The sequence below is a fragment of the Oncorhynchus keta genome, chromosome 4, assembly GCF_023373465.1.
Source record: "Oncorhynchus keta strain PuntledgeMale-10-30-2019 chromosome 4, Oket_V2, whole genome shotgun sequence".
NCBI lineage: Eukaryota > Metazoa > Chordata > Actinopteri > Salmoniformes > Salmonidae > Oncorhynchus > Oncorhynchus keta.
In genome coordinates this window covers 67,577,671-67,598,128 of record NC_068424.1, presented here as the reverse complement: position 1 = coordinate 67,598,128, position 20,458 = coordinate 67,577,671, and the positions used below count along the sequence as shown (strand labels likewise).

The window sequence follows — 20,458 nt, the reverse complement described above, 5'->3', positions numbered from 1 at the left end:
CACCGCCTCCAACCGCAGGGTTCTCCAGAGGGTGGTGCGGTCTACTCAACGCATCACCAGAGGCACACTGCCTGCACTCCAGGACACCTACAGCACCCGATGTCACACGATGGCCAAAAAGATCATCAAGGACATCAACCATTCGAGCCACGGCCTGTTGACCCTGCTGTCATCCAGAAGGAAAGGTCGGTACAGGTGCATCAAAGTTCAGACCGAGAGACTGAAAAAGCCATCAGACTGTTAAATAACCATCACTAACATAGAGAGGCTGCTGCCCTATATACATAGACATGAAATCACTGGTCACTAATGGAACACTAATCACTTTAATAATGTTTACATACTGCTTTCCTCATTTCATATGTATATACTGTATTCTATTCTCCTGTATTTTAGTTAATGCCCATACGACATTGCTCATTCTAATATTTATATATTTCTTAATTCCTTTATTTTGCTTTTAGATTTGTGTATATTGATGTGAATTGTTAGATATTACTGCACTGTTGGGAAAACAAACATTTTTCTACACACACACTAACATCTGCTAAATATGTGTATGTAACCAATAACGATTTGATTTGATTAATTATTAAAATGGTGTGTATAGACATTATGGAATATAAATATACATGTATAAAATGGTAGGTAAAAATATTACGGAAAATAAATATATATGTATAAGATGGTAGGTATAGACAGTATGGACAGTATATGAAATAGTTATACAGGATATACAGTACAGGATGAGCCTTGACTAGAACACAGTAATGCTTGTCTCTATGTGGTTTCTGTGTTCTGTCGTGTGAAGTGCTCATGTTCAGAACAGCTGTCAGTCAAAACCCATACAGCGTTCTGAAGCACAGAGCCTGAGCTCTGACGTCATTTATACAATGTTACAGTACAGCCACTGCGTTCCAATTTAGGCCTTTATCAGTGCCCAAATCTGCAATTTTCAACCCGTATATGGTTACGAGTGTAAAGGGTTAAGCTCTTCTCTAGCTGAGCACAATGTTGAATGGGTGCGTCAAACTGTGTCCTTTCAAAAGAGGTCTGTTAGGAAAGGCTGTGTGCAGGCAGCCCTGCTATATTTGACTGGAGGTAAATTTGACTTGATAGCGCAAGATAGCAGGATATGAGTGCCCACTCAATCTCAAATCCACATAAAAAAAAACTCCTGAAGAAGAGAAATGGGGAATTGATATTGTAAGAGACAGCAATGGCGTAGAAAGAAAATGTTAAGTCTGTTATGAGGGACTTTACTTCTAGTGGAAATCTGGAAATTAAACCCCAAAGAACGGAGCTTAACTGGCCGGTCTGGGCATAGTCAATGCTGACTTTCTCCAAGTCTCGAGATTGATTCTGCACCTGCTCCTCCATGAACTTCCCTCCAGCTCTTGGAAGAAAACTATATTCTTATTGATTGTTTAGCAGTTAAGGTAAATTACATTTGGATTCATTTCTAGATTTATTTCAACTTGGTCGAGCCAAAGTGCAGATGAGGTGAGAAGATAGTCTCATATTAGCTCAGTTTGACGCAACAGCAGTCTCATAGCAGTCTCAACCAACATTTTATTAATCAGACACATATGGCCAAAGACATGTAGCTTTTGGCTGCTGTCAAATCCTCTTAGGGATCATTGGATCAGTGCAATGACATAGATCTGTCTATAGATCCTTTGTTTGGGGGCTGCCAGATGACTGCATAATCCAATCAGAAGGAGATCAAGCTCTATGAAGATTGAATAGTGGAAGGATGATGCTGATCAGACCTGTGATTGGCTCAGAGTAAGCTGTCTCTGAGAATTGACAAGGTTTCTCAGCAATCAATCAATCAAATGTATTTATAAAGCCCTTCTTACATCAGCTGAGGTCCCAAACTGCTGTATGGAACCCCGGCCTAAAACCCCAAACAACAAGCAATGCAGGTGTAGAAGCAGGGTGGCTAGGAAAACTCCCTAGAAAGGCCAGAACCTAGGAAGAAACCTGGAGAGGAACCAGGCTACAAGGGGTGGCCAGTCCTCTTCTGGCTGTGCTGGGTGGAGATTATGACTTTTCATTGTGGAAATATGGCTCCATTCAATATCTGAATAGCTGCCCTACTGATTTTAAAGAAAAATGGTGATCAGTGTACTAGTTGTTTAACAACAACAGGTCTGTAGGGGCGGTAGGTAGCCTAGCGGTTAGAGCGTTGGACTAGTACCCAAAAGGTTGCAAGATCAAATCAGAGAACTAACAAGGTAAAAAATATGTTGTTCTGCCCCTGAACAAGGCAGTTAACCCACTGTTCCTAGGCTGTCACTGAAAATATGAATTTGTTCTTAACTGACTTGCCTAGTTAAATAAAGGGTAAAAAAAATAATTGGTGACCACAGTTAGATTAAGTCACCACTGTTCTGTAGCCAGCACCATGCCATTAGAATCAAATGGTGCAAGCTAACCTTCTATTCAAGATCACTTCGCTTTTCCCAATGCACACCAGGAGTCGCGCTCCATATCCCTACCCCTGTGCCATCTTTGTTTTTTTTTGTGTGGAGCACAGCAGTTCTGCAGGCGTCTTTCACCGAACCTACTACAACCTCTGAGTTCTTCATGGGGTTTAGATCTATCAAATCATTGCTGCCAGCGAAGAGATTAAGGTAGGGCCCATCCTTCCCCAAAGGGAGGGATGGGAAGGCTGAAACAGAGCTGCTTATGGGCTCAGGAACAAGGCAGAGGAGTTTGGGGGGAAGGGGTTCTGGAGAGGGGCACGAGTGGTTTCTCCATCCTTTGTTTCATATCTCTTTACACAGCAGGGGCAAGGCTTATGATGGATCACAGGAGGGACCCACAACAAAACAGCCAGATCTCCAAACAATCTCAGATCATCCCTAAACCGCCTTCTGCTACCAAACAGACGTCTCCACTCATTAAAATGGATTCATAAGCATTGGATTGATTGGTTTGAGTATTGAATGACTGTACACGTTTTAAAAAATGGGGTGCAAAAGAGCAAGAAGATAGGTAACAATATGGGGATGAGGTAGATGGGTGTGCTATTTACAGATGTTCTGTGTACATGTACAGTTATTGGTAAGCTGCTCTGACAGCTGATGCTTAAAGTTAGAGAGGGAGATATAAGACTCCAGATTCAGTGATTTTTACAATTTGTTCCAGTCATTGGCAGCAGAGAACTGGAAAGTAAGACGACCAAAGGCTTTGGGGGTGACCAGTGAAATATACCTGCTGGAGCGCGTGCTACGGGTGGGTGTTGCTATGGTGACCAGTGAGCTGAGATAAGGTGGGGCATTACCAAGCATAGACTTATAGATGACCTGGAGCCAGTGGGTTTGGCGACAAATATGTAGTTAGGGCCAGGCACGAGAGCATACAGGTCACAGTGGTGGGTAGTATATGGGGCTTTGGTGACAAAACAGATGTCACTGTGATAGACTACATCCAGTTTCCTGAGTAGAGTGTTGGAGGTTTATTTGGAAATTACATCGCCGAAGTCAATGCATAGTCAGTAGGATAGTCAGTTTTACGAAGGTATGTTTGGCAGCATGAGTGAAGGAGGCTTTGTTGTGAAATAGGAAGCCAATTCTAGATTTAATTTTGGATTGGAGATGTTTAATGTGAGTCTGGAAGGAGAGTTTACAGTCTAACCAGACACCTATGTATTTGTAGTTGTCCACATATTCTAAGTCAGAACTGTGTTGTGATTCTAGATTCCAGAGTTGTGATTCTAGTCAGGACGGGGGTGCGGGCAGCAATCAGTTGAAGAGCATGCACTTAGTTTTACTTGCACTTAAAAGCAGTTGGAGGCCTCGGAAGGAGTGTTGTATGGCATTGGAGCTCGCTTGGAGATTTGTTAGCACAGTGTCCAAAGAAGGGCCAGATGTATACAGAATGGTGTCATCTATGTAGAGGTTGAAAAAACCAGAAACAAGATCGACATCATTAATACATACAGAGAAAAGAGTCAGCCTGAGAATTTAACCCTGTGGCACCCCCATAGACACTGCCAGAGGTCCGGACAACAGACCTTCCGATTTGACACACTGAACTCTATCTGTGAAGTAGTTGGTGAAGCAGGCGAGGCAGTCATTTGAGAAGCCAAGGCTATAGAGTCTGCCGATAAGAATGCGGTGATTGACAGAGTCGAAAGCCTTGGCCAGCTCGATGAAGACGGCTGCACAGTACTGTCTTTTATCGATGGCAGATTTGATATTGTTTAGGACCTTGAGCCTGGTTGAGGTGCACCCATGACCATAGCGGAGAAGGTACAGTGGGATTTGAAATGGTGATCTGTTTGTTAACTTGGCTTTCGGAGATTTTAGAAAGGCAAGGCAGGATGGATATAGGTCTATAACAGTTTGGGTCCTCCTTTGAAGATGGGGATGACCGCAGCAGCTTTCCAATCTTTGGGGATCTCAGACGATAAGAAAGATAGGTCAAATAGGCTAGTAATAGGGGTTGCAACAATTTGGCGGATCATTTTTAGAAAGAGAGGATCCAGATTGTCTAGCCCAGCTGATTTGTAGGGATCCAGATTTTGCAGCCCTTTCAGAACCTCAGCTGTCTGGAATTGGGTGAAGGAGAAGCGTGGGGGGCTTAGGCAAGTTGCTTCAGGGGGTGCTGAGATGTTGGCCGGGGTAAGGGTAGCCAGGTGGAAAGCATGGCCAGACATAGAAAAATGCTTATTGAAATGATCGATTATCGTAGATTTATCGGTTGTGAGAATGTTTCCTATCCTCAGTGCGTTGGGCAGCTGGTTGGAGGTGCTCTTATTCTCCATGGACTTTACAGTGCCCCAAAACGTTTTGGAATTAGTGCTACAGGATGGACATTTCTGATAGGAAAGCTAAGACTAGCTTTTTCAAACTGACTGAGTATATTGGTTCCTGACTTCCCTAAAAAGTTGCATATCGCGGGGCTATTCGATACTAATGCAGAACGCCACAGGATGTTTTTGTGCTGGTCAAGGGCAGTCAAGTCAAGGGTGAACCAAGGGCTATATCTGTTCTTTGTTTGACATTTTTTGAATGGGGCATGCTTATATAACCTCTCTAGGATAGGGGGAGTGTCGCGTCTCACTTGCCCAAAAGCCAGGGAAAATGCAGAGCGCCAGATTTAAATAAAATGATATAAAAATCGAACTTTCATTAAATCACACATGTAAGATACTAAATTAAAGCTACACTCGTGAATCCAGCCAACATGTCAGATTTTAAAAAGGCATTTCGGCGAAAGCATAAGATGCTACTCTCTGATGATAGCACAACAGTACACAAAGAGAGTAGCATATTTCAACCCTGCAGGCGCTACACAAAACGCAGAAATAAAATATATATCATGCCTTACTGTTGACGAGCTTCTTTTGTTGGCATTCCAATATGTCCCATAAACATCACAAATGGTCCTTTTGTTCGATTAATTCCGTCCATATATATCCAAAATGTCAATTTATTTGGCTCGTTTGATCCAGAAAAAAACAGCTTCCAATTTGCGCAAAGTCACTACAAAATATCTCAAAAGTTACCTGTAAACTTTGCCAAAACATTTCAAAATACTTTTGTAATACCACTTTAGGTATTTTTAAACGTTAATAATCAATCACATTGAAGACGGTTCTATCTGTTTTCAATAGAGGACGAGAGGAAACGAACGCTACTTTTCAAGTCTTGCCCAACTCTCAACAGCGCTACCCTTTTCCAAGATGGCCGTACTTCTTCATTGCACAAAGGAATAACCTCAACCAAATTCCAAAGACTGGTGACATCCAGTGGAAGCGGTAGGAACTGCAAGTGCCTAAGAAATATTGTTTCCCCATGAGACCTCAATGAACAGAGAGTGACCTCAAAAAGAAATAATTCTGAATGGTTAGTCCTCGTGGTTTTGCCTGCTACATAAGTTCTGTTATACTCACAGACATGATTCAAACCGTTTTAGAAACTTCAGAGTGTTTTCTATCCAAATATAGTAATAATATGCATATCTTATATTCTTGGCATGAGTAGCAGGAAGTTGAAATTGGGCACGCTATTTATCCAAAAGTGAAAATGCTGCCCCCTATCCCAAAGAGGTTTTAAGATGGTGTAGAAAGCACTTTTAAAGAGCAACCAGGCATCCTCTACTGACAGGATGAGGTCAATATCCTTCCAGGATACCCGGGCCAGGTTGATTAGAAAGGCCTGCTTGCTGAAGTGTTTTAACATTTAACATTTAACATTTAAGTCATTTATCAGACGCTCTTAGTTAGCATTTGACAGTGATGAGGGGTGGCCGTTTGACCGCGGACCCATTACGCACGCAGACAATGAGGCAATGATCGCTGAGATCCTGGTTGAAGACAGCAGAGGTGTATTTAGAGGGCATGTTGGTCAGGATGATATCTAAGAGGGTGCCCATGGTTACGTATTTAGGGTTGAATCTGGTTGATTCCTTGATAATTTGTGTGAGATTGAGGGCATCTAGCTGAGATTGTAGGATGCCCGGGGTGTTAAGCATGTCACAGTTTAGGTCACCTAACAGTATGAACTCTGAAGATAGTTGGGGGGAATCAATTCACATATGGTGTCCAGGGCACAGCTGGGGGCTGAAGGGGGTCTATAACAAGCGACAACGGTGTCAGACTTGTTTCTGGAAAGGTGGATTTTTACATTTAGAAGCTTGAATTGTTTGGGCACAGACCTGGTTAGTATGACAGAACTCTGTATTCTATCTCTGCAGTAGACTGCAACTCCACCCCCTTTGGCAGTTCTATATACGAAGAAAAATATATATACATGGGACGGGACAAGACAAACAGACGTCCAACGGCTACACCATCTTGGAAGAAAAAAAAGATGGGAGAAGGGGAGAACATGGGACCACTGCCATGGCCTGTCATATCACAAATGGTCATTTCCCAAATGCAGTATACACTGAGTGTACAATACATAAAGAACTCCTGCTCCTTTCATGACATCGGCTGACCAGCTGAATCCAGGTGAAAGCTATGATCCCCTATTGAGGTCACCTATAAAATCCACATCAATCAGTGTAGATGGAGGGGAGGAGAAGGGTTAAAGAAGGATTTTTAGGCTTTGAGACAATTGAGACATGGATTTTGTATGTGTGCCATTTAGAGGGTGACTGGGCAAGACAAAATATTTAAGTTTCTTTGAATGAGTTATGTTAGGAGGTGCCAGGCGCACCGATTTGAGTGTGTCAAGAACTGCAACGCTGCTGGGTTTTTCACTCTTAAACGTGTCCCATGTGTATCAAGAATGGTCCACCACCGAAAGGACATCAAGTCAACTTTCCACAACGTTTGGAAGCATTGGAGTCAACATGGGTCAGCATCCCTGTGGAACGCTTCGACACCTTGTGTAGTAGTCCATGCCCCGAATGACTACTTGAGGCTGTTTTGAGGGAAAAAGGGGGTGCAACTCAATATTAGGAAGCTGTTCTTAATGGTTTCTACATTCAGTGTAACTCAGGCTGTTAACAATATTTTTGGACGCAAAGAAAATCGATTATCTCCACTAATTGCGTGACAGGGAACACACACTTACAGGCCTTCTCTTGTAGGACACAGTAAACAGAAATCTTTGTCAAGTGGTTGATGCCAGACTACATATGTCCCCGTACTGTCTGATTATGAACATGGTTAACCCACACATACACAGACTAATTTAGAGACAAACACACTCACACAGACAGTGACAGGGTTGGACAGTCAGTTGGCTGGAACATCACTCATGTGGCTGGCAGGGGCCAGAGATTCAGGGTGTATTGTGTGAGGTCCCAGGGGTCAGGGTGGGAGACAAGGGGAAGACCAGGCTGCCTCTGGCCTCTTCTATCCAGCCCCCACGTCCCGTCCCGTCTCCCCCTCCACTCATACCCTTATGTAGCCCTCACCTCCCCTGGAGCAAGAGTAGTCACATTGGCCCACATCCCCCTTCCTCCCCCCCTGTTCCTGTCCCCAAGAGTAGGCCAATGCCAAATATTCCCAACATTACACTACCACTCCATACTTTCCATCAGAGGTCACAAAGATCTCTCCCATCACTCATTATTCTCCTTTTTAGGATACCTCTTTCTGTGCCTCCAGTCTCCCTCAAATCTTTCAGATTTTCTCCATTTGATGATTTTTTTCATTTTTTACCCATCTTTCCCTTACTTTTCCATGTTCATATGCTTTTCTTTCTTTTCTCTCTCTCTCTCTCTCTCTCTCTCTCTCTCTCTCTCTCTCTCTCTCTCTCTCTATGTCTCTGTCTCTGTCTTTTCTCTGTGTCCCCTAAACACATGGTTATTTGTGTGGGCCTCATACACAAACAGATGTGTGTGTATTTATAGCCTAGCACATTGCTAATTGGGCATTACAGATGGAGCATGCCTCCCAACGTCATCTCTTTATATCTACCGACGAGAGAGAGCAGGACACCATGCATCCTAGCATAACACCACCTACCTCACCAGATGTGTCCCCTTAAGTCTCTCTCTCTCTCTTTCTCTCTCTCTCTCTCTCTCTCTCTCTCTCTCTCTCTCTCTCTCTCTCTCTCTCTCTGCGCACTACTCTCTATATTTCTATCCCTGGTTTCTCTTTGTGTCTTTTTCTCCCTCGCTCTCTTCTCCCTCGGTGGTAAGGGGCTGTTGTGTTAGTAGTCAGTCATGCGGACGTAGGGCTCCTCTGTAGCGGGGACACGGTGACAGAGCTTGGCATCATTCATCCTGTCAGTCAGCGGCCCGCAGGTCCTTTTTGCACTGAGTTACGCCACTGTAGGGGATTGTGGGGGAAGGCACGGACAGGGACTGCAGGCTGTTCCATGCACAACCCCAGCGACCCTAATGACCGTGCGGTAGGTGTGGTGAAGCGTAGTGTGGCAGAGTTCTAGTGTGAGTCTGTCACTCTGTGCAACATGCAGGCCAGTCACAGGAAGCAGTGCTGATAAGTGTAGGCGAGGATAAGTTGTGCCATCTGCACAGAAAAAAATGCAGCTAATAAAATGGAATGGTCACTCAAGAAGTTGTGACATCACCTTTAAAAGCACCAGCTGAATGCCATTTTTTATTGCGTCAGGTCAGATTTAAGTTATCAGTATCCTACTTTTTTTTGCTTTATCTATAACATGTTAATTTACTTTACAATGCAGGAAGCACAGAACAGTTGGACAGGAAGTAAGATAAACAGGAAGTGTTGGACAATGGTATAGAGGTTGTCTAGCTCAGAGAATAAACAGAGCCATAGCTCAGTACAAAATCAATCCCAAGATTTCTTCTCTGTCCCCTACCCCGTTCTGTGTTGGTAAATATTAAGGAAATGAATGAGTATACGAAAAATGGTGGAAGCTCCACTGAACCTAAAGGACAACAAGGCTTATACCTATCCTGCTGCTTTTAAGAGGTAGTGAAATGGTTGTTTTGTGACTGAGGAGCAGAATTGCAGTGGCTCTATGATAAAAGTTTTTTACAAGACATGATAGTTCACTCCAGTACCAACTCCCATCAGTCATATGTCCCTGCCTCTGGCTGCTTCTGACTGCCTCTGACTTGCTGCATTGGCACATCTCTGAATATCTCTCTGTGGTTTGCCCTGAGCCATGCTGTGTGGTGTCTGGCTACCTGCGGGCCTCCACTGCCCTGCCAAGCCCCTCTCACACTGGGCTCTGTTTCCCTGACCTACACACCCACACAGAGACAGCCAGACAGGCAGGCATGTTGACGGACAAAGACAGTTGAGTAAACGAACAAACAGGCGGGAGGCAGGCATGCAGGGAGGCTCCAGAGTGGCGCAAGGGTCTAAGGCACTGCATCTCAATACAAGAGGCATCACTACAGTCCCTGGTTTGAATCCAGGCTGTATCACATCCGGCCGTGATTGGGAGTCCCATAGGGCGGTGCACAATTGGCCCAGCGTCGTCCAGGGTAGGCCGTCATTGTAAATAATAATTATTTGGACTAGTTAAGTAAAGGTAAAAAAAAGATTAAAAGACAGACTGACAGTGGGAATGTTTTTTCTTCAACATTGTTCCCATGAGACCGCCGCATTCTCAGCTGACCCCTGAACCACAACCACTGGTTTTGAAAAGCCCCAAACGTGCTCGGACTAAAACAACCCACAAACCTGCTTTTACTTGACTAAAACATAGCTAAAAGTCAGAGTCATGTCAGAAGGTGAAATTCAATGGACTACAGAACAATTGGAGAGAGTCAGTGGGAAGGCTACAGAACAATTGGAGAGAGTCAGTGGGAAGGCTACAGGACAACGGGAGAGAGTCAGTGGGAAGGTTACAGAACAATTGGAGAGAGTCAGTGGGAAGGTTACAGAACAACTGGAGAGAGTCAGTGGGAAGGTTACAGAACAATTGGAGAGAGTCAGTGGGAAGGTTACAGAACAACTGGAGAGAGTCAGTGGGAAGGTTACATAACAACTGGAGAGAGTCAGTGGGAAGGTTACAGAACAACTGGAGAGAGTCAGTGGGAAGGTTACAGAACAACTGGAGAGAGTCAGTGGGAAGGCTACAGAACAACTGAAGAGAGTCAGTGGGAAGGTTACAGAACAACTGGAGAGAGTCAGTGGGAAGGCTACAGAACAACGGGAGAGAGTCAGTGGGCAGGCTACAGAACAACTGGAGAGAGTCAGTGGGAAGGTTACAGAACAACTGGAGAGAGTCAGTGGGCAGGCTACAGAACAACTGAAGAGAGTCAGTGGGAAGGCTACAGAACAACTGGAGAGAGTCAGTGGGCAGGCTACAGAACAACTGAAGAGAGTCAGTGGGAAGGCTACAGAACAACTGGAGAGAGTCAGTGGGAAGGTTACAGAACAACTGGAGAGAGTCAGTGGGAAGGCTACAGAACAACTGGAGAGAGTCAGTGGGAAGGTTACAGAACAACTGGAGAGAGTCAGTGGGAAGGCTACAGAACAACTGAAGAGAGTCAGTGGGAAGGTTACAGAACAACTGGAGAGAGTCAGTGGGCAGGCTACAGAACAACTGAAGAGAGTCAGTGGGAAGGCTACAGAACAACTGGAGAGAGTCAGTGGGAAGGTTACAGAACAACTGGAGAGAGTCAGTGGGAAGGCTACAGAACAACTGGAGAGAGTCAGTGGGAAGGTTACAGAACAACTGAAGAGAGTCAGTGGGAAGGCTACAGAACAACGGGAGAGAGTCAGTGGGAAGGCTACAGAACAACTGGAGAGAGTCAGTGGGAAGGTTACAGAACAACTGGAGAGAGTCAGTGGGAAGGTTACAGAACAACTGGAGAGAGTCAGTGGGAAGGCTACAGAACAACTGGAGAGAGTCAGTGGGAAGGTTACATAACAACTGGAGAGAGTCAGTGGGAAGGTTACAGAACAACTGAAGAGAGTCAGTGGGAAGGCTACAGAACAACGGGAGAGAGTCAGTGGGAAGGCTACAGAACAACTGGAGAGAGTCAGTGGGAAGGTTACATAACAACTGGAGAGAGTCAGTGGGAAGGTTACAGAACAACTGGAGAGAGTCAGTGGGAAGGCTACAGAACAACTGGAGAGAGTCAGTGGGAAGGCTACAGAACAACTGAAGAGAGTCAGTGGGAAGGCTACAGAACAACTGAAGAGAGTCAGTGGGAAGGCTACAGAACAACTGGAGAGAGTCAGTGGGAAGGCTACAGAACAACTGGAGAGAGTCAGTGGGAAGGCTACAGAACAACTGGAGAGAGTCAGTGGGAAGGTTACATAACAACTGGAGAGAGTCAGTGGGAAGGCTACAGAACAACTGAAGAGAGTCAGTGGGAATGCTACAGAACAACTGGAGAGAGTCAGTGGGAAGGTTACAGAACAACTGAAGTGAGTCAGTGGGAAGGCTACAGAACAACTGGAGAGATTCAGTGGGAAGGCTACAGAACAACTGAAGAGAGTCAGTGGGAAGGCTACAGAACAACGGGAGAGAGTCAGTGGGAAGGCTACAGAACAACTGGAGAGAGTCAGGGGGAAGGTTACATAACAACTGGAGAGAGTCAGTGGGAAGGTTACAGAACAACTGGAGAGAGTCCGTGGGAAGGCTACAGAAGAACTGGAGAGAGTCAGTGGGAAGGCTACAGAACAACTGAAGAGAGTCAGTGGGAAGGCTACAGAACAACTGAAGAGAGTCAGTGGGAAGGTTACAGAACAACTGGAGAGAGTCAGTGGGCAGGCTACAGAACAACTGGAGAGAGTCAGTGGGAAGGTTACAGAACAACTGGAGAGAGTCAGTGGGAAGGCTACAGAACAACTGGAGAGAGTCAGTGGGAAGGCTACAGAACAACTGAAGAGAGTCGGTGGGAAGGTTACAGAACAACTGGAGAGAGTCAGTGGGAAGGTTACAGAACAACTGGAGAGAGTCAGTGGGAAGGCTACAGAACAACTGGAGAGAGTCAGTGGGAAGGTTACAGAACAACTGGAGAGAGTCAGTGGGAAGGCTACAGAACAACTGGAGAGAGTCAGTGGGAAGGCTACAGAACAACTGGAGAGAGTCAGTGGGAAGGCTACAGAACAACTGGAGAGAGTCAGTGGGAATGCTACAGAACAACTGGAGAGAGTCAGTGGGAAGGTTACAGAACAACTGGAGAGAGTCAGTGGGAAGGTTACAGAACAACTGGAGAGAGTCAGTGGGAAGGCTACAGAACAACTGAAGAGAGTCAGTGGGAAGGCTACAGAACAACTGGAGAGAGTCAGTGGGAAGGTTACAGAACAACTGGAGAGAGTCAGTGGGAAGGCTACAGAACAACTGGAGAGAGTCAGTGGGAAGGTTACAGAACAACTGAAGAGAGTCAGTGGGAAGGTTACAGAACAACTGGAGAGAGTCAGTGGGAAGGCTACAGAACAACTGGAGAGAGTCAGTGGGAAGGTTACATAACAACTGGAGAGAGTCAGTGGGAAGGCTACAGAACAACTGAAGAGAGTCAGTGGGAAGGTTACAGAACAACTGGAGAGAGTCAGTGGGAAGGCTACAGAACAACTGAAGAGAGTCAGTGGGAAGGCTACAGAACAACTGGAGAGAGTCAGTGGGAAGGCTACAGAACAACTGGAGAGAGTCAGTGGGAAGGTTACATAACAACTGGAGAGAGTCAGTGGGAAGGCTACAGAACAACTGGAGAGAGTCAGTGGGAAGGCTACAGAGTGAGGCAACAATGGTTGAAGTCCACCATCAGAATATTAATTTCAGCCAGAATATGGCGGTGCATAAAGGAGTGACACGGAGAACTCCTGGAGGGGTGAGATAAGGAGAGGGTCAGGGGGAAGGAGAACTCCAGGAGGGTGAGATAAGGAGAGGGTCAGGGGGAAGGAGAACTCCTGGAGGGGTGAGATAAGGAGAGGGTCAGGGGGAAGGAGAACTCCTGGAGGGGTGAGATAAGGAGAGGGTCAGGGGGAAGGAGAACTCCAGGAGGGAGGAGATAAGGAGAGGGTCAGGGGGAAGGAGAACTCCAGGAGGGAGGAGATAAGGAGAGAGTCAGGGGGAAGGAGAACTTCAGGAGGGAGAGATGAGGAGAGGGTCGGGGGGAAGGAGAACTCCAGGAGGGAGTGAGATAAGGAGAGAGTCAGGGGGAAGGAGAACTTCAGGAGGGAGAGATGAGGAGAGGGTCGGGGGGAAGGAGAACTCCAGGAGGGAGTGAGATAAGGAGAGGGTCAGGGGGAAGGAGAACTCCAGGAGGGGGAGATGAGGAGAGTGTCAGGGGGAAGGAGAACTCCAGGAGGGGGCAGATAAGGAGAGGGTCAGGGGGAAGGGGAACTCCAGGAGGGGGAGATGAGGAGAGGGTCAGGGAAAAGGAGAACTTCAGAAGGGGTGAGATAAGGAGAGGGTCAGGGGGAAGGAGATCTCCAGGAGGGGGAGATGAAGTAAGGGTCAGGGGGAAGGAGAACTCCTGGTGTGGGGAGATAAGGAGATGGTAAGGGGGAAGGAGAACTCCTGGTGGGGGGAGATAAGGAGATGGTAAGGGGGAAGGAGAACTCCAGGAGGGGGGAGATAAGGAGAGGGTCAGGGGGAAGGATAACTCCAGGTGGGGGAGATGAAGAGAGGGTCAGGGGGAAGGAGATCTCCAGGAGGGGGAGATGAAGAGAGGGTCAGGGCGAAGGAGAACTCCAGGTGGGGGAGATAAGGAGTGGGTCAGGGGGAAGGAGATCTCCAGGAGAGGGAGATAAGGAGAGGGTCAGGGGAAGGAAGGTGTGTCTCTACAGTGGCTGACAATCCTACAGGGAGGAACATCTCAGATCATGAACTGTCAATGGAGCAGATGCACTTATCCAGAGAAAGGAGAGCACAGCCTGTGTGTGTGTGTGTGTGTGTGTGTGTGTGTGTGTGTGTGTGTGTGTGTGTGTGTGTGTGTGTGTGTGTGTGTGTGTGTGTGTGTGTGTGTGTGTGTGTGTGTGTGTGTGTGTGTGTGTGTGTGTGTGTGTGTGTGTGTGTGTGTGTGTACGTGTGCTTGCGTGCGTGCTTGTTTGTGCTCGTGCTGCGTCAGTCTAGCTCTCTCATGCAGTGAATCGATACACACCATTTCAATGAATATTTCCCTGCCAATATAGCCCTGCTTCACTCTGTACTTTATAACGGATTACATTCATCAGAAAACAAACGGCAACAAAAAACACATAAAGCTACTTCCAACTTGCACATAACCGAGTGTTCTTGGTTGAATTTGGAGCACTGATTGAGGGTGCACTGTGCACTAACCAAATTTTTCTCAAACTAGGTGTGGAGTTATGATGCCTTCTTACGCTATGTGACCTATTCACACCTGTGTGTGTGTGTGTGTGTGTGTGTGTGTGTGTGTGTGTGTGTGTGTGTGTGTGTGTGTGTGTGTGTGTGTGTGTGTGTGTGTGTGTGTGTGTGTGTGTGTGTGTGTGTGTGTGTGTGTGTGTGTGTGTGTGTGTGTGTGTGTGTGTGTGTGTGTGTGTGTGAACACATACATTAGAGTCTCAAACCTTGGTAATAAAGCAGTAAAGTACTAGAATCTCACATTTTAAAATAGTACTGAGGCTCGCCAAAAGAAAACAATGAGCAGGAATCCTGAGAGGTAGGCATGGAGACATGACCGTACTGCCCAACAACCCCCAAGCTGTTATTATGCCTCTGTGAAAAGATCACACTTTTCTTTTCATTCAAACCTGTGGACTGTTGAGAAAGTTGAGATAGAGAGGAATGAGTCAACGTGATTTTACAGAGGAAGGATCAAGTAATTGTGTCTGAGCAAAAGCAGTCAGACGAGTCTTAAGCTTCGTCTTTTATCCAGACGCCCTCAGCCATACACACAACAGTGACAGTCACACCTCTGTTTCTTTGTCTGTGTGTAGCCATTTCAGAGATGAGGTCACTCCAACCTATTGTGGGCTTTGTTTTTTATGAATTGCTTGACACCATGGCCTTGTGCACGTCACTGCACTTGAAACTACATTTTGGAGGCACATTTTAGTGAGAAATGCGACTTCGCTTTGTTTTGTTGTAGCTATAGTGTGATTCGACCAAATCTATACTTTAGTCGTGGACAGACACATTCAGGAATCAGGGATGTTCAGTATATCTGGTTGGTAGTCGGGCAGATTTACACATTCAAATTATTGGTATATGGGGATTTGTGGTGTCTCCATTTACTTGTCATTTTGTCTACATCTTGTTTTTTTGGACAAAATGAAAAGTCCAAGTACGATAAAAGATTTTAAAATGTCTACCTCTCCTGTCTTCAAACGATCAGGCAGATAGCTAGACAGCGGTCATTGTGGTTCCTGTCTGGTGTGTCTCACTGGTCCTGCGGTGATGACACAGCTATGCAGTGAGGCCTAATGGGGTGCTCTGGGCACTGGTAGAAAGGGGGAAAAGGTAGGTTTGGGCAGAAGCATCTTTCCTTAGGGTGTCCCCGTCGTGTTCTCTCACCTCAGAGAGATAATAACAAAGGCAGCTCCCGCCGGCAGCCATCACTCCCACTGTTCAGAGAAACACTAGCTCAGACCCCACTGTGCACACAATATGCCTTGCTTACCAGCAGAGCCCAGAAAGAGAGAGAGAGAGAGAGAGAGAGAGAGAGACTGAGACTGAGAGAGAGAGAGAGAGAGAGAGAGAGAGAGAGAGAGAGAGAGAGAGAGAGAGAGAGAGACACTGAGAGATGGACAGAAAGAGAAATATACGTTTGAGGGCACAGATATAGACAAAGAACCACCAGTCAGATGTGTTTAGAAAAGATGGAGAGAAAGAGTGTCAGGGTTTGGCAAAAAAAAGTGAAAAAGAGTTTCAAGGATACATTAGGTGTGCAGTAAGAGAGAGACAGGATGAAGATAGTATGAACAACTCATATAAACGGCTTCTTCTCTCTTTCCATTGCCGTTGGTACAGCACTTTAATTCTCCAAATGGAGCCACCTACTCTGTATTGCTCTTGTGCACATTTTCTAAACTGCCTCATCTTCAGAGCAATTCACTCTAGAACGACCACTCTATATAGCAACGGGCATGTTTGATCCAGAAAGCCTGACAGTGATATGGAGTCATACATCTAAAATATCTCTATAGCTGGGATTATGTCTGTAACCCACTATCATAAAACATGCAAGGGATGAAAATATTCAGCAAGATGAATTATGGTTTGTTTAAAAACTTTTTAGGATAGAAGCTACAGTATAGGGTGATCAACATCTATTTCACCACCCTTACAGTCGTCATGCTTCTCGTCCCCGCCACTGAAGGGCGCCGAGAGAGATGGCCGCCTCGCTTCGCGTTCCTAGGAAACTATGCAGTTTCTTTGTTTTTTTTTACGTGTTATTTCTTACATTGGTACCCCAGGTCATCTTAGGTTTCATTACATACAGTCGGGAAGAACTACTGAATATAAGAGCAACGTCAACTCACCATCAGTACGACCAGGAATATGACTTTCCCGAAGCGGATCCTGTGTTCTGCCTTTCACCCAGGACAACGGAATGGATCCCAGCCTGCGACCCAAAACAAAGACGTCGTAAAAGAGGGAAATGAAGCGGTCTTCTGGTCAGGCTCCGGAGACGGGCACATCGCACACCACTCCCTAGCATACTTCTCGCCAATGTCCAGTCTCTTGACAACAAGGTTGATGAAATCCGAGCAAGGGTAGCATTCCAGAGGGACATCAGAGACTGTAACGTTCTTTGCTTCACGGAAACATGGCTCACTCGAGAGACGCTATCGGAATCGGTGCAGCCAGCTGGTTTCTCCATGCATCGCGCCAACAGAAACAAACATCTTTCTGATAAGAAGAGGGGCGGGGGCGTATGCCTTATGGTTAACGAGATGTGGTGTGGTCACAAAAACATACAGGAACTCAAGTCCTTCTGTTCATCTGATTTAGAATTCCTCACAATCAAATGTCGACCGCATTATCTACCAGGGGAATTCTCTTCAATTATAATCACAGCCGTATATATTCCCCCCCAAGCAGACACATCGATGGCTCTGAACAAACTTTATTTGACTCTTTGCAAACTGGAAACCACATATCCTGAGGCTGCATTCATTGTAGCTGGGGATTTTAACAAGGCTAATCTGAAAACAAAACTCCCTAAATTGTATCAGCATATCGATTGCTCAACCAGGGCTGGTAAAACCTTGGATCATTGCTATTCTAACTTCCGCGACGCATATAAGGCCCTCCTCCACCCTCCTTTCGGAAAAGCTGAACACGACTCCATTTTGTTGCTCCCTGCCTACAGACAGAAGCTAAAACAAGAAGCTCCCGCGCTGAGGTCTGTTCAACGCTAGTCCGACCAATCTGATTCCACACTCTAAGACTGCTTCCATCACGTGGACTGGGATATGTTCCGCATTGCGGCGAACAACAACATTGACGAATACGCTGATTCGGTGTGCGAGTTCATTAGAACGTGCATTGAATATGTCGTTCCCATAGCAACGATTAAAACATTCCCAAACCAGAAACAGTGGATTGATGGCAGCATTCGCGTGAAACTGAAAGCGCGAACCACTGCTTTTAATCAGGGCAAGGTGACCGGAAACATGACCGAATACTACAAACGGTGTAATTATTCCCTCCGCAAGGCAATCAAACAAGCTACGCGTCAGTATAGAGACAAAGTAGAGTCGCAATTCCACGGCTCAGACACAAGAGGTATGTGGCAGGGTCTACAGTCAATCACGGATTACAAAAAGAAAACAAGCCCCGTCACGGATCAGGATGTTTTGCTCCCAGGCAGACTAAATAACTTTTTTTTGCCCGCTTTGAAGACAATACAGTGACACTGACACCGCCCGCAACCAAAACATGCAGACTCTCCTTCACTACAGTCAACTTGAGTAAAACATTTAAACGTGTTAACCCTCGCAAGGCTGCAGGCCCAGACGGCATCCCCATCCGCGCCCTCAGAGCATGCGCAGACCAGCTGGCTGGTGTGTTTACGGACATATTCAATCAATCCTTATCCCAGTCTGCTGTTCCCACATGCTTCAAGAGGGCCACCATTGTTCCTGTTCCCAAGAAAGCTAAGGTAACTGAGCTAAATGACTACCGCCCCGTAGCACTCACTTCCGTCATCTTGAAGTGCTTTGAGAGACTAGTCAAGGACCATATCACCTCCACCCTACCTGACAACCGAGACCCACTCCAATTTGCTTACCGCCCAAATAGGTCCACAGACCATGCAATCTCAACCACACTGCACACTGCCCTAAACGATCTGGACAAGAGGAATACCTATGTGAGAATGCTGTTCATCGACTACAGCTCAGCATTTAACACCATAGTACCCTCCAAACTCGTCATCAAGCTCGAGACCGTGGGTCTTGACCCCGCCCTGTGCAACTGGGTACTGGACTTCCTGACGGGCCGCCCCCAGGTGGTGAGGGTAGGTAACAACATCTCCACCCCGCTGATCCTCAACTCTGAGCCCTCTCCTGTACTCCCTGTTCACCCACGACTGCGTGGCAACACACGCCTCCAACTCAATCATCAAGTTTGCGGACGACACTACAGTGGTAGGCTTGATTACCAACAACGACGAGACGGCCTACAGGGAGGAGGTGAGGGCCCTCGGAGTGTGGTGTCAGGAAAATAACCTCACACTCAACGTCAACAAAACTAAGGAGATGATTGTGGACTTCAGGAAACAGCAGAGGGAGCACCCCCCTGTCCACATCAATGGGACAGTAGCTGAGAGGGTAGTAAGTTTTAATTCCTCGGCGTACACATCCCAGACAAACTGAATTGGTCCACCCACACAGACAGCATCGTGAAGAAGACGCAGCATCGCCTCTTCAACCCAAGGAGGCTGAAGAAATTCGGCTTGTCACCAAAAACACCCACAACCGTAAGGCTCTCCAGAGGGTAGGGAGGTCTGCACAACGCAACACCGGGGGCAAACTACCTGCCCTCCAGGACACCTACACCACCCGATGTCACAGGAAGGCCATAAAGATCATTAAGGACAACAACCACCCAAGCCACTGCCTGTTCACCCCACTATCATCCAGAAGGTGAGGTCAGTACAGGTGCATCAAAGCAGGGACAGAGAGACTGAAAAACAGCTTCCATCCGACTGTTAAACAGACACCACTAACATTGGGTGGCTGCTGCCAACACACTGACTCAACTCCAGCCACTTTAATAATGGGAATTGATGGAAATTGATGTAAAATATATCACTAGCCACTTTAAACGATGCTACTTAATATAATGTTTACATACCCTACATTATTCATCTTATATGTATATACTGTAATCGATACCATCTACTGCATCTTGCCTATGCCGTTCTGTACCATCACTCATTCATATATCTTTATGTACATATCCTTTATCTCTTTACACTTGTGTGTATAAGGTAGTAGTTTTGGAATCGTTAGGTTAGATTACTCGTTGGTTATTACTGCATCGTCGGAACTAGAAGCACAAGCATTTCGCTACACTCGCATTAACATCTGCTAACCATGTGCATGTGACAAATAAATGTGATTTGATTAATATAGACCAAAGAAAAGCCTAAATAAAAGATAGCATGGAGGAAAATCGTATTGTCTCGATATTAACAGTGAGCGGTGGTTCTCAAAGCATTGGTTCGCTTCACTTAGCATAGGGTCTTTCTTTGTCAAGGCAAACAACAAACTGATATGAAAATACAGGAGAGGCACTTCATCCGCTTCTCCGTGCTATTGAACCACGCTAGGAAACACAATGTACACTGTGAAATAACCTGACCATCTTTGGTTTTCCTTCTCCTTTTCTTTTGTAGGTATTAAAGCACTTGGGATAGTGTGTTGAGAGATGTTTATGTAAATGCACACTGTCCTCAGCAGATCATTTCAAGAGCTAACATAAGATAAATTGATATCTTGAATGCGCCGGAAACTCGAGCTTGACTGGGTAGCAATCAACTTGCCATGGAGACACCGACAGGCATGTGAATCCTTCCTTTTCTCTTCCCTGATACCTTTGCCTTTTAGAAACATGGCAGGATTATTGAGTTAAGCATGTAGTGCTGTGGCTCGCCACCATTTGATGGCGGCGAATGT

At 46.0% G+C, this 20,458-nt stretch overlaps 1 protein-coding gene and 1 long non-coding RNA gene across 4 annotated transcripts in view; both read left to right on the top strand.

Annotated features, from left to right (window-relative positions):
- LOC118381005 (protocadherin-1-like) overlaps nucleotides 1-20,458 on the top strand; it is a 460,820-nt gene that overhangs the window by 343,277 nt on the left and 97,085 nt on the right. The window lies entirely within an intron of this gene.
- LOC127927249 (uncharacterized) lies at nucleotides 10,530-12,476 on the top strand. Its single transcript, XR_008126690.1, has 3 exons — nucleotides 10,530-10,781; nucleotides 11,277-11,309; nucleotides 12,069-12,476. It is a non-coding gene; the product is annotated as an uncharacterized LOC127927249 (long non-coding RNA).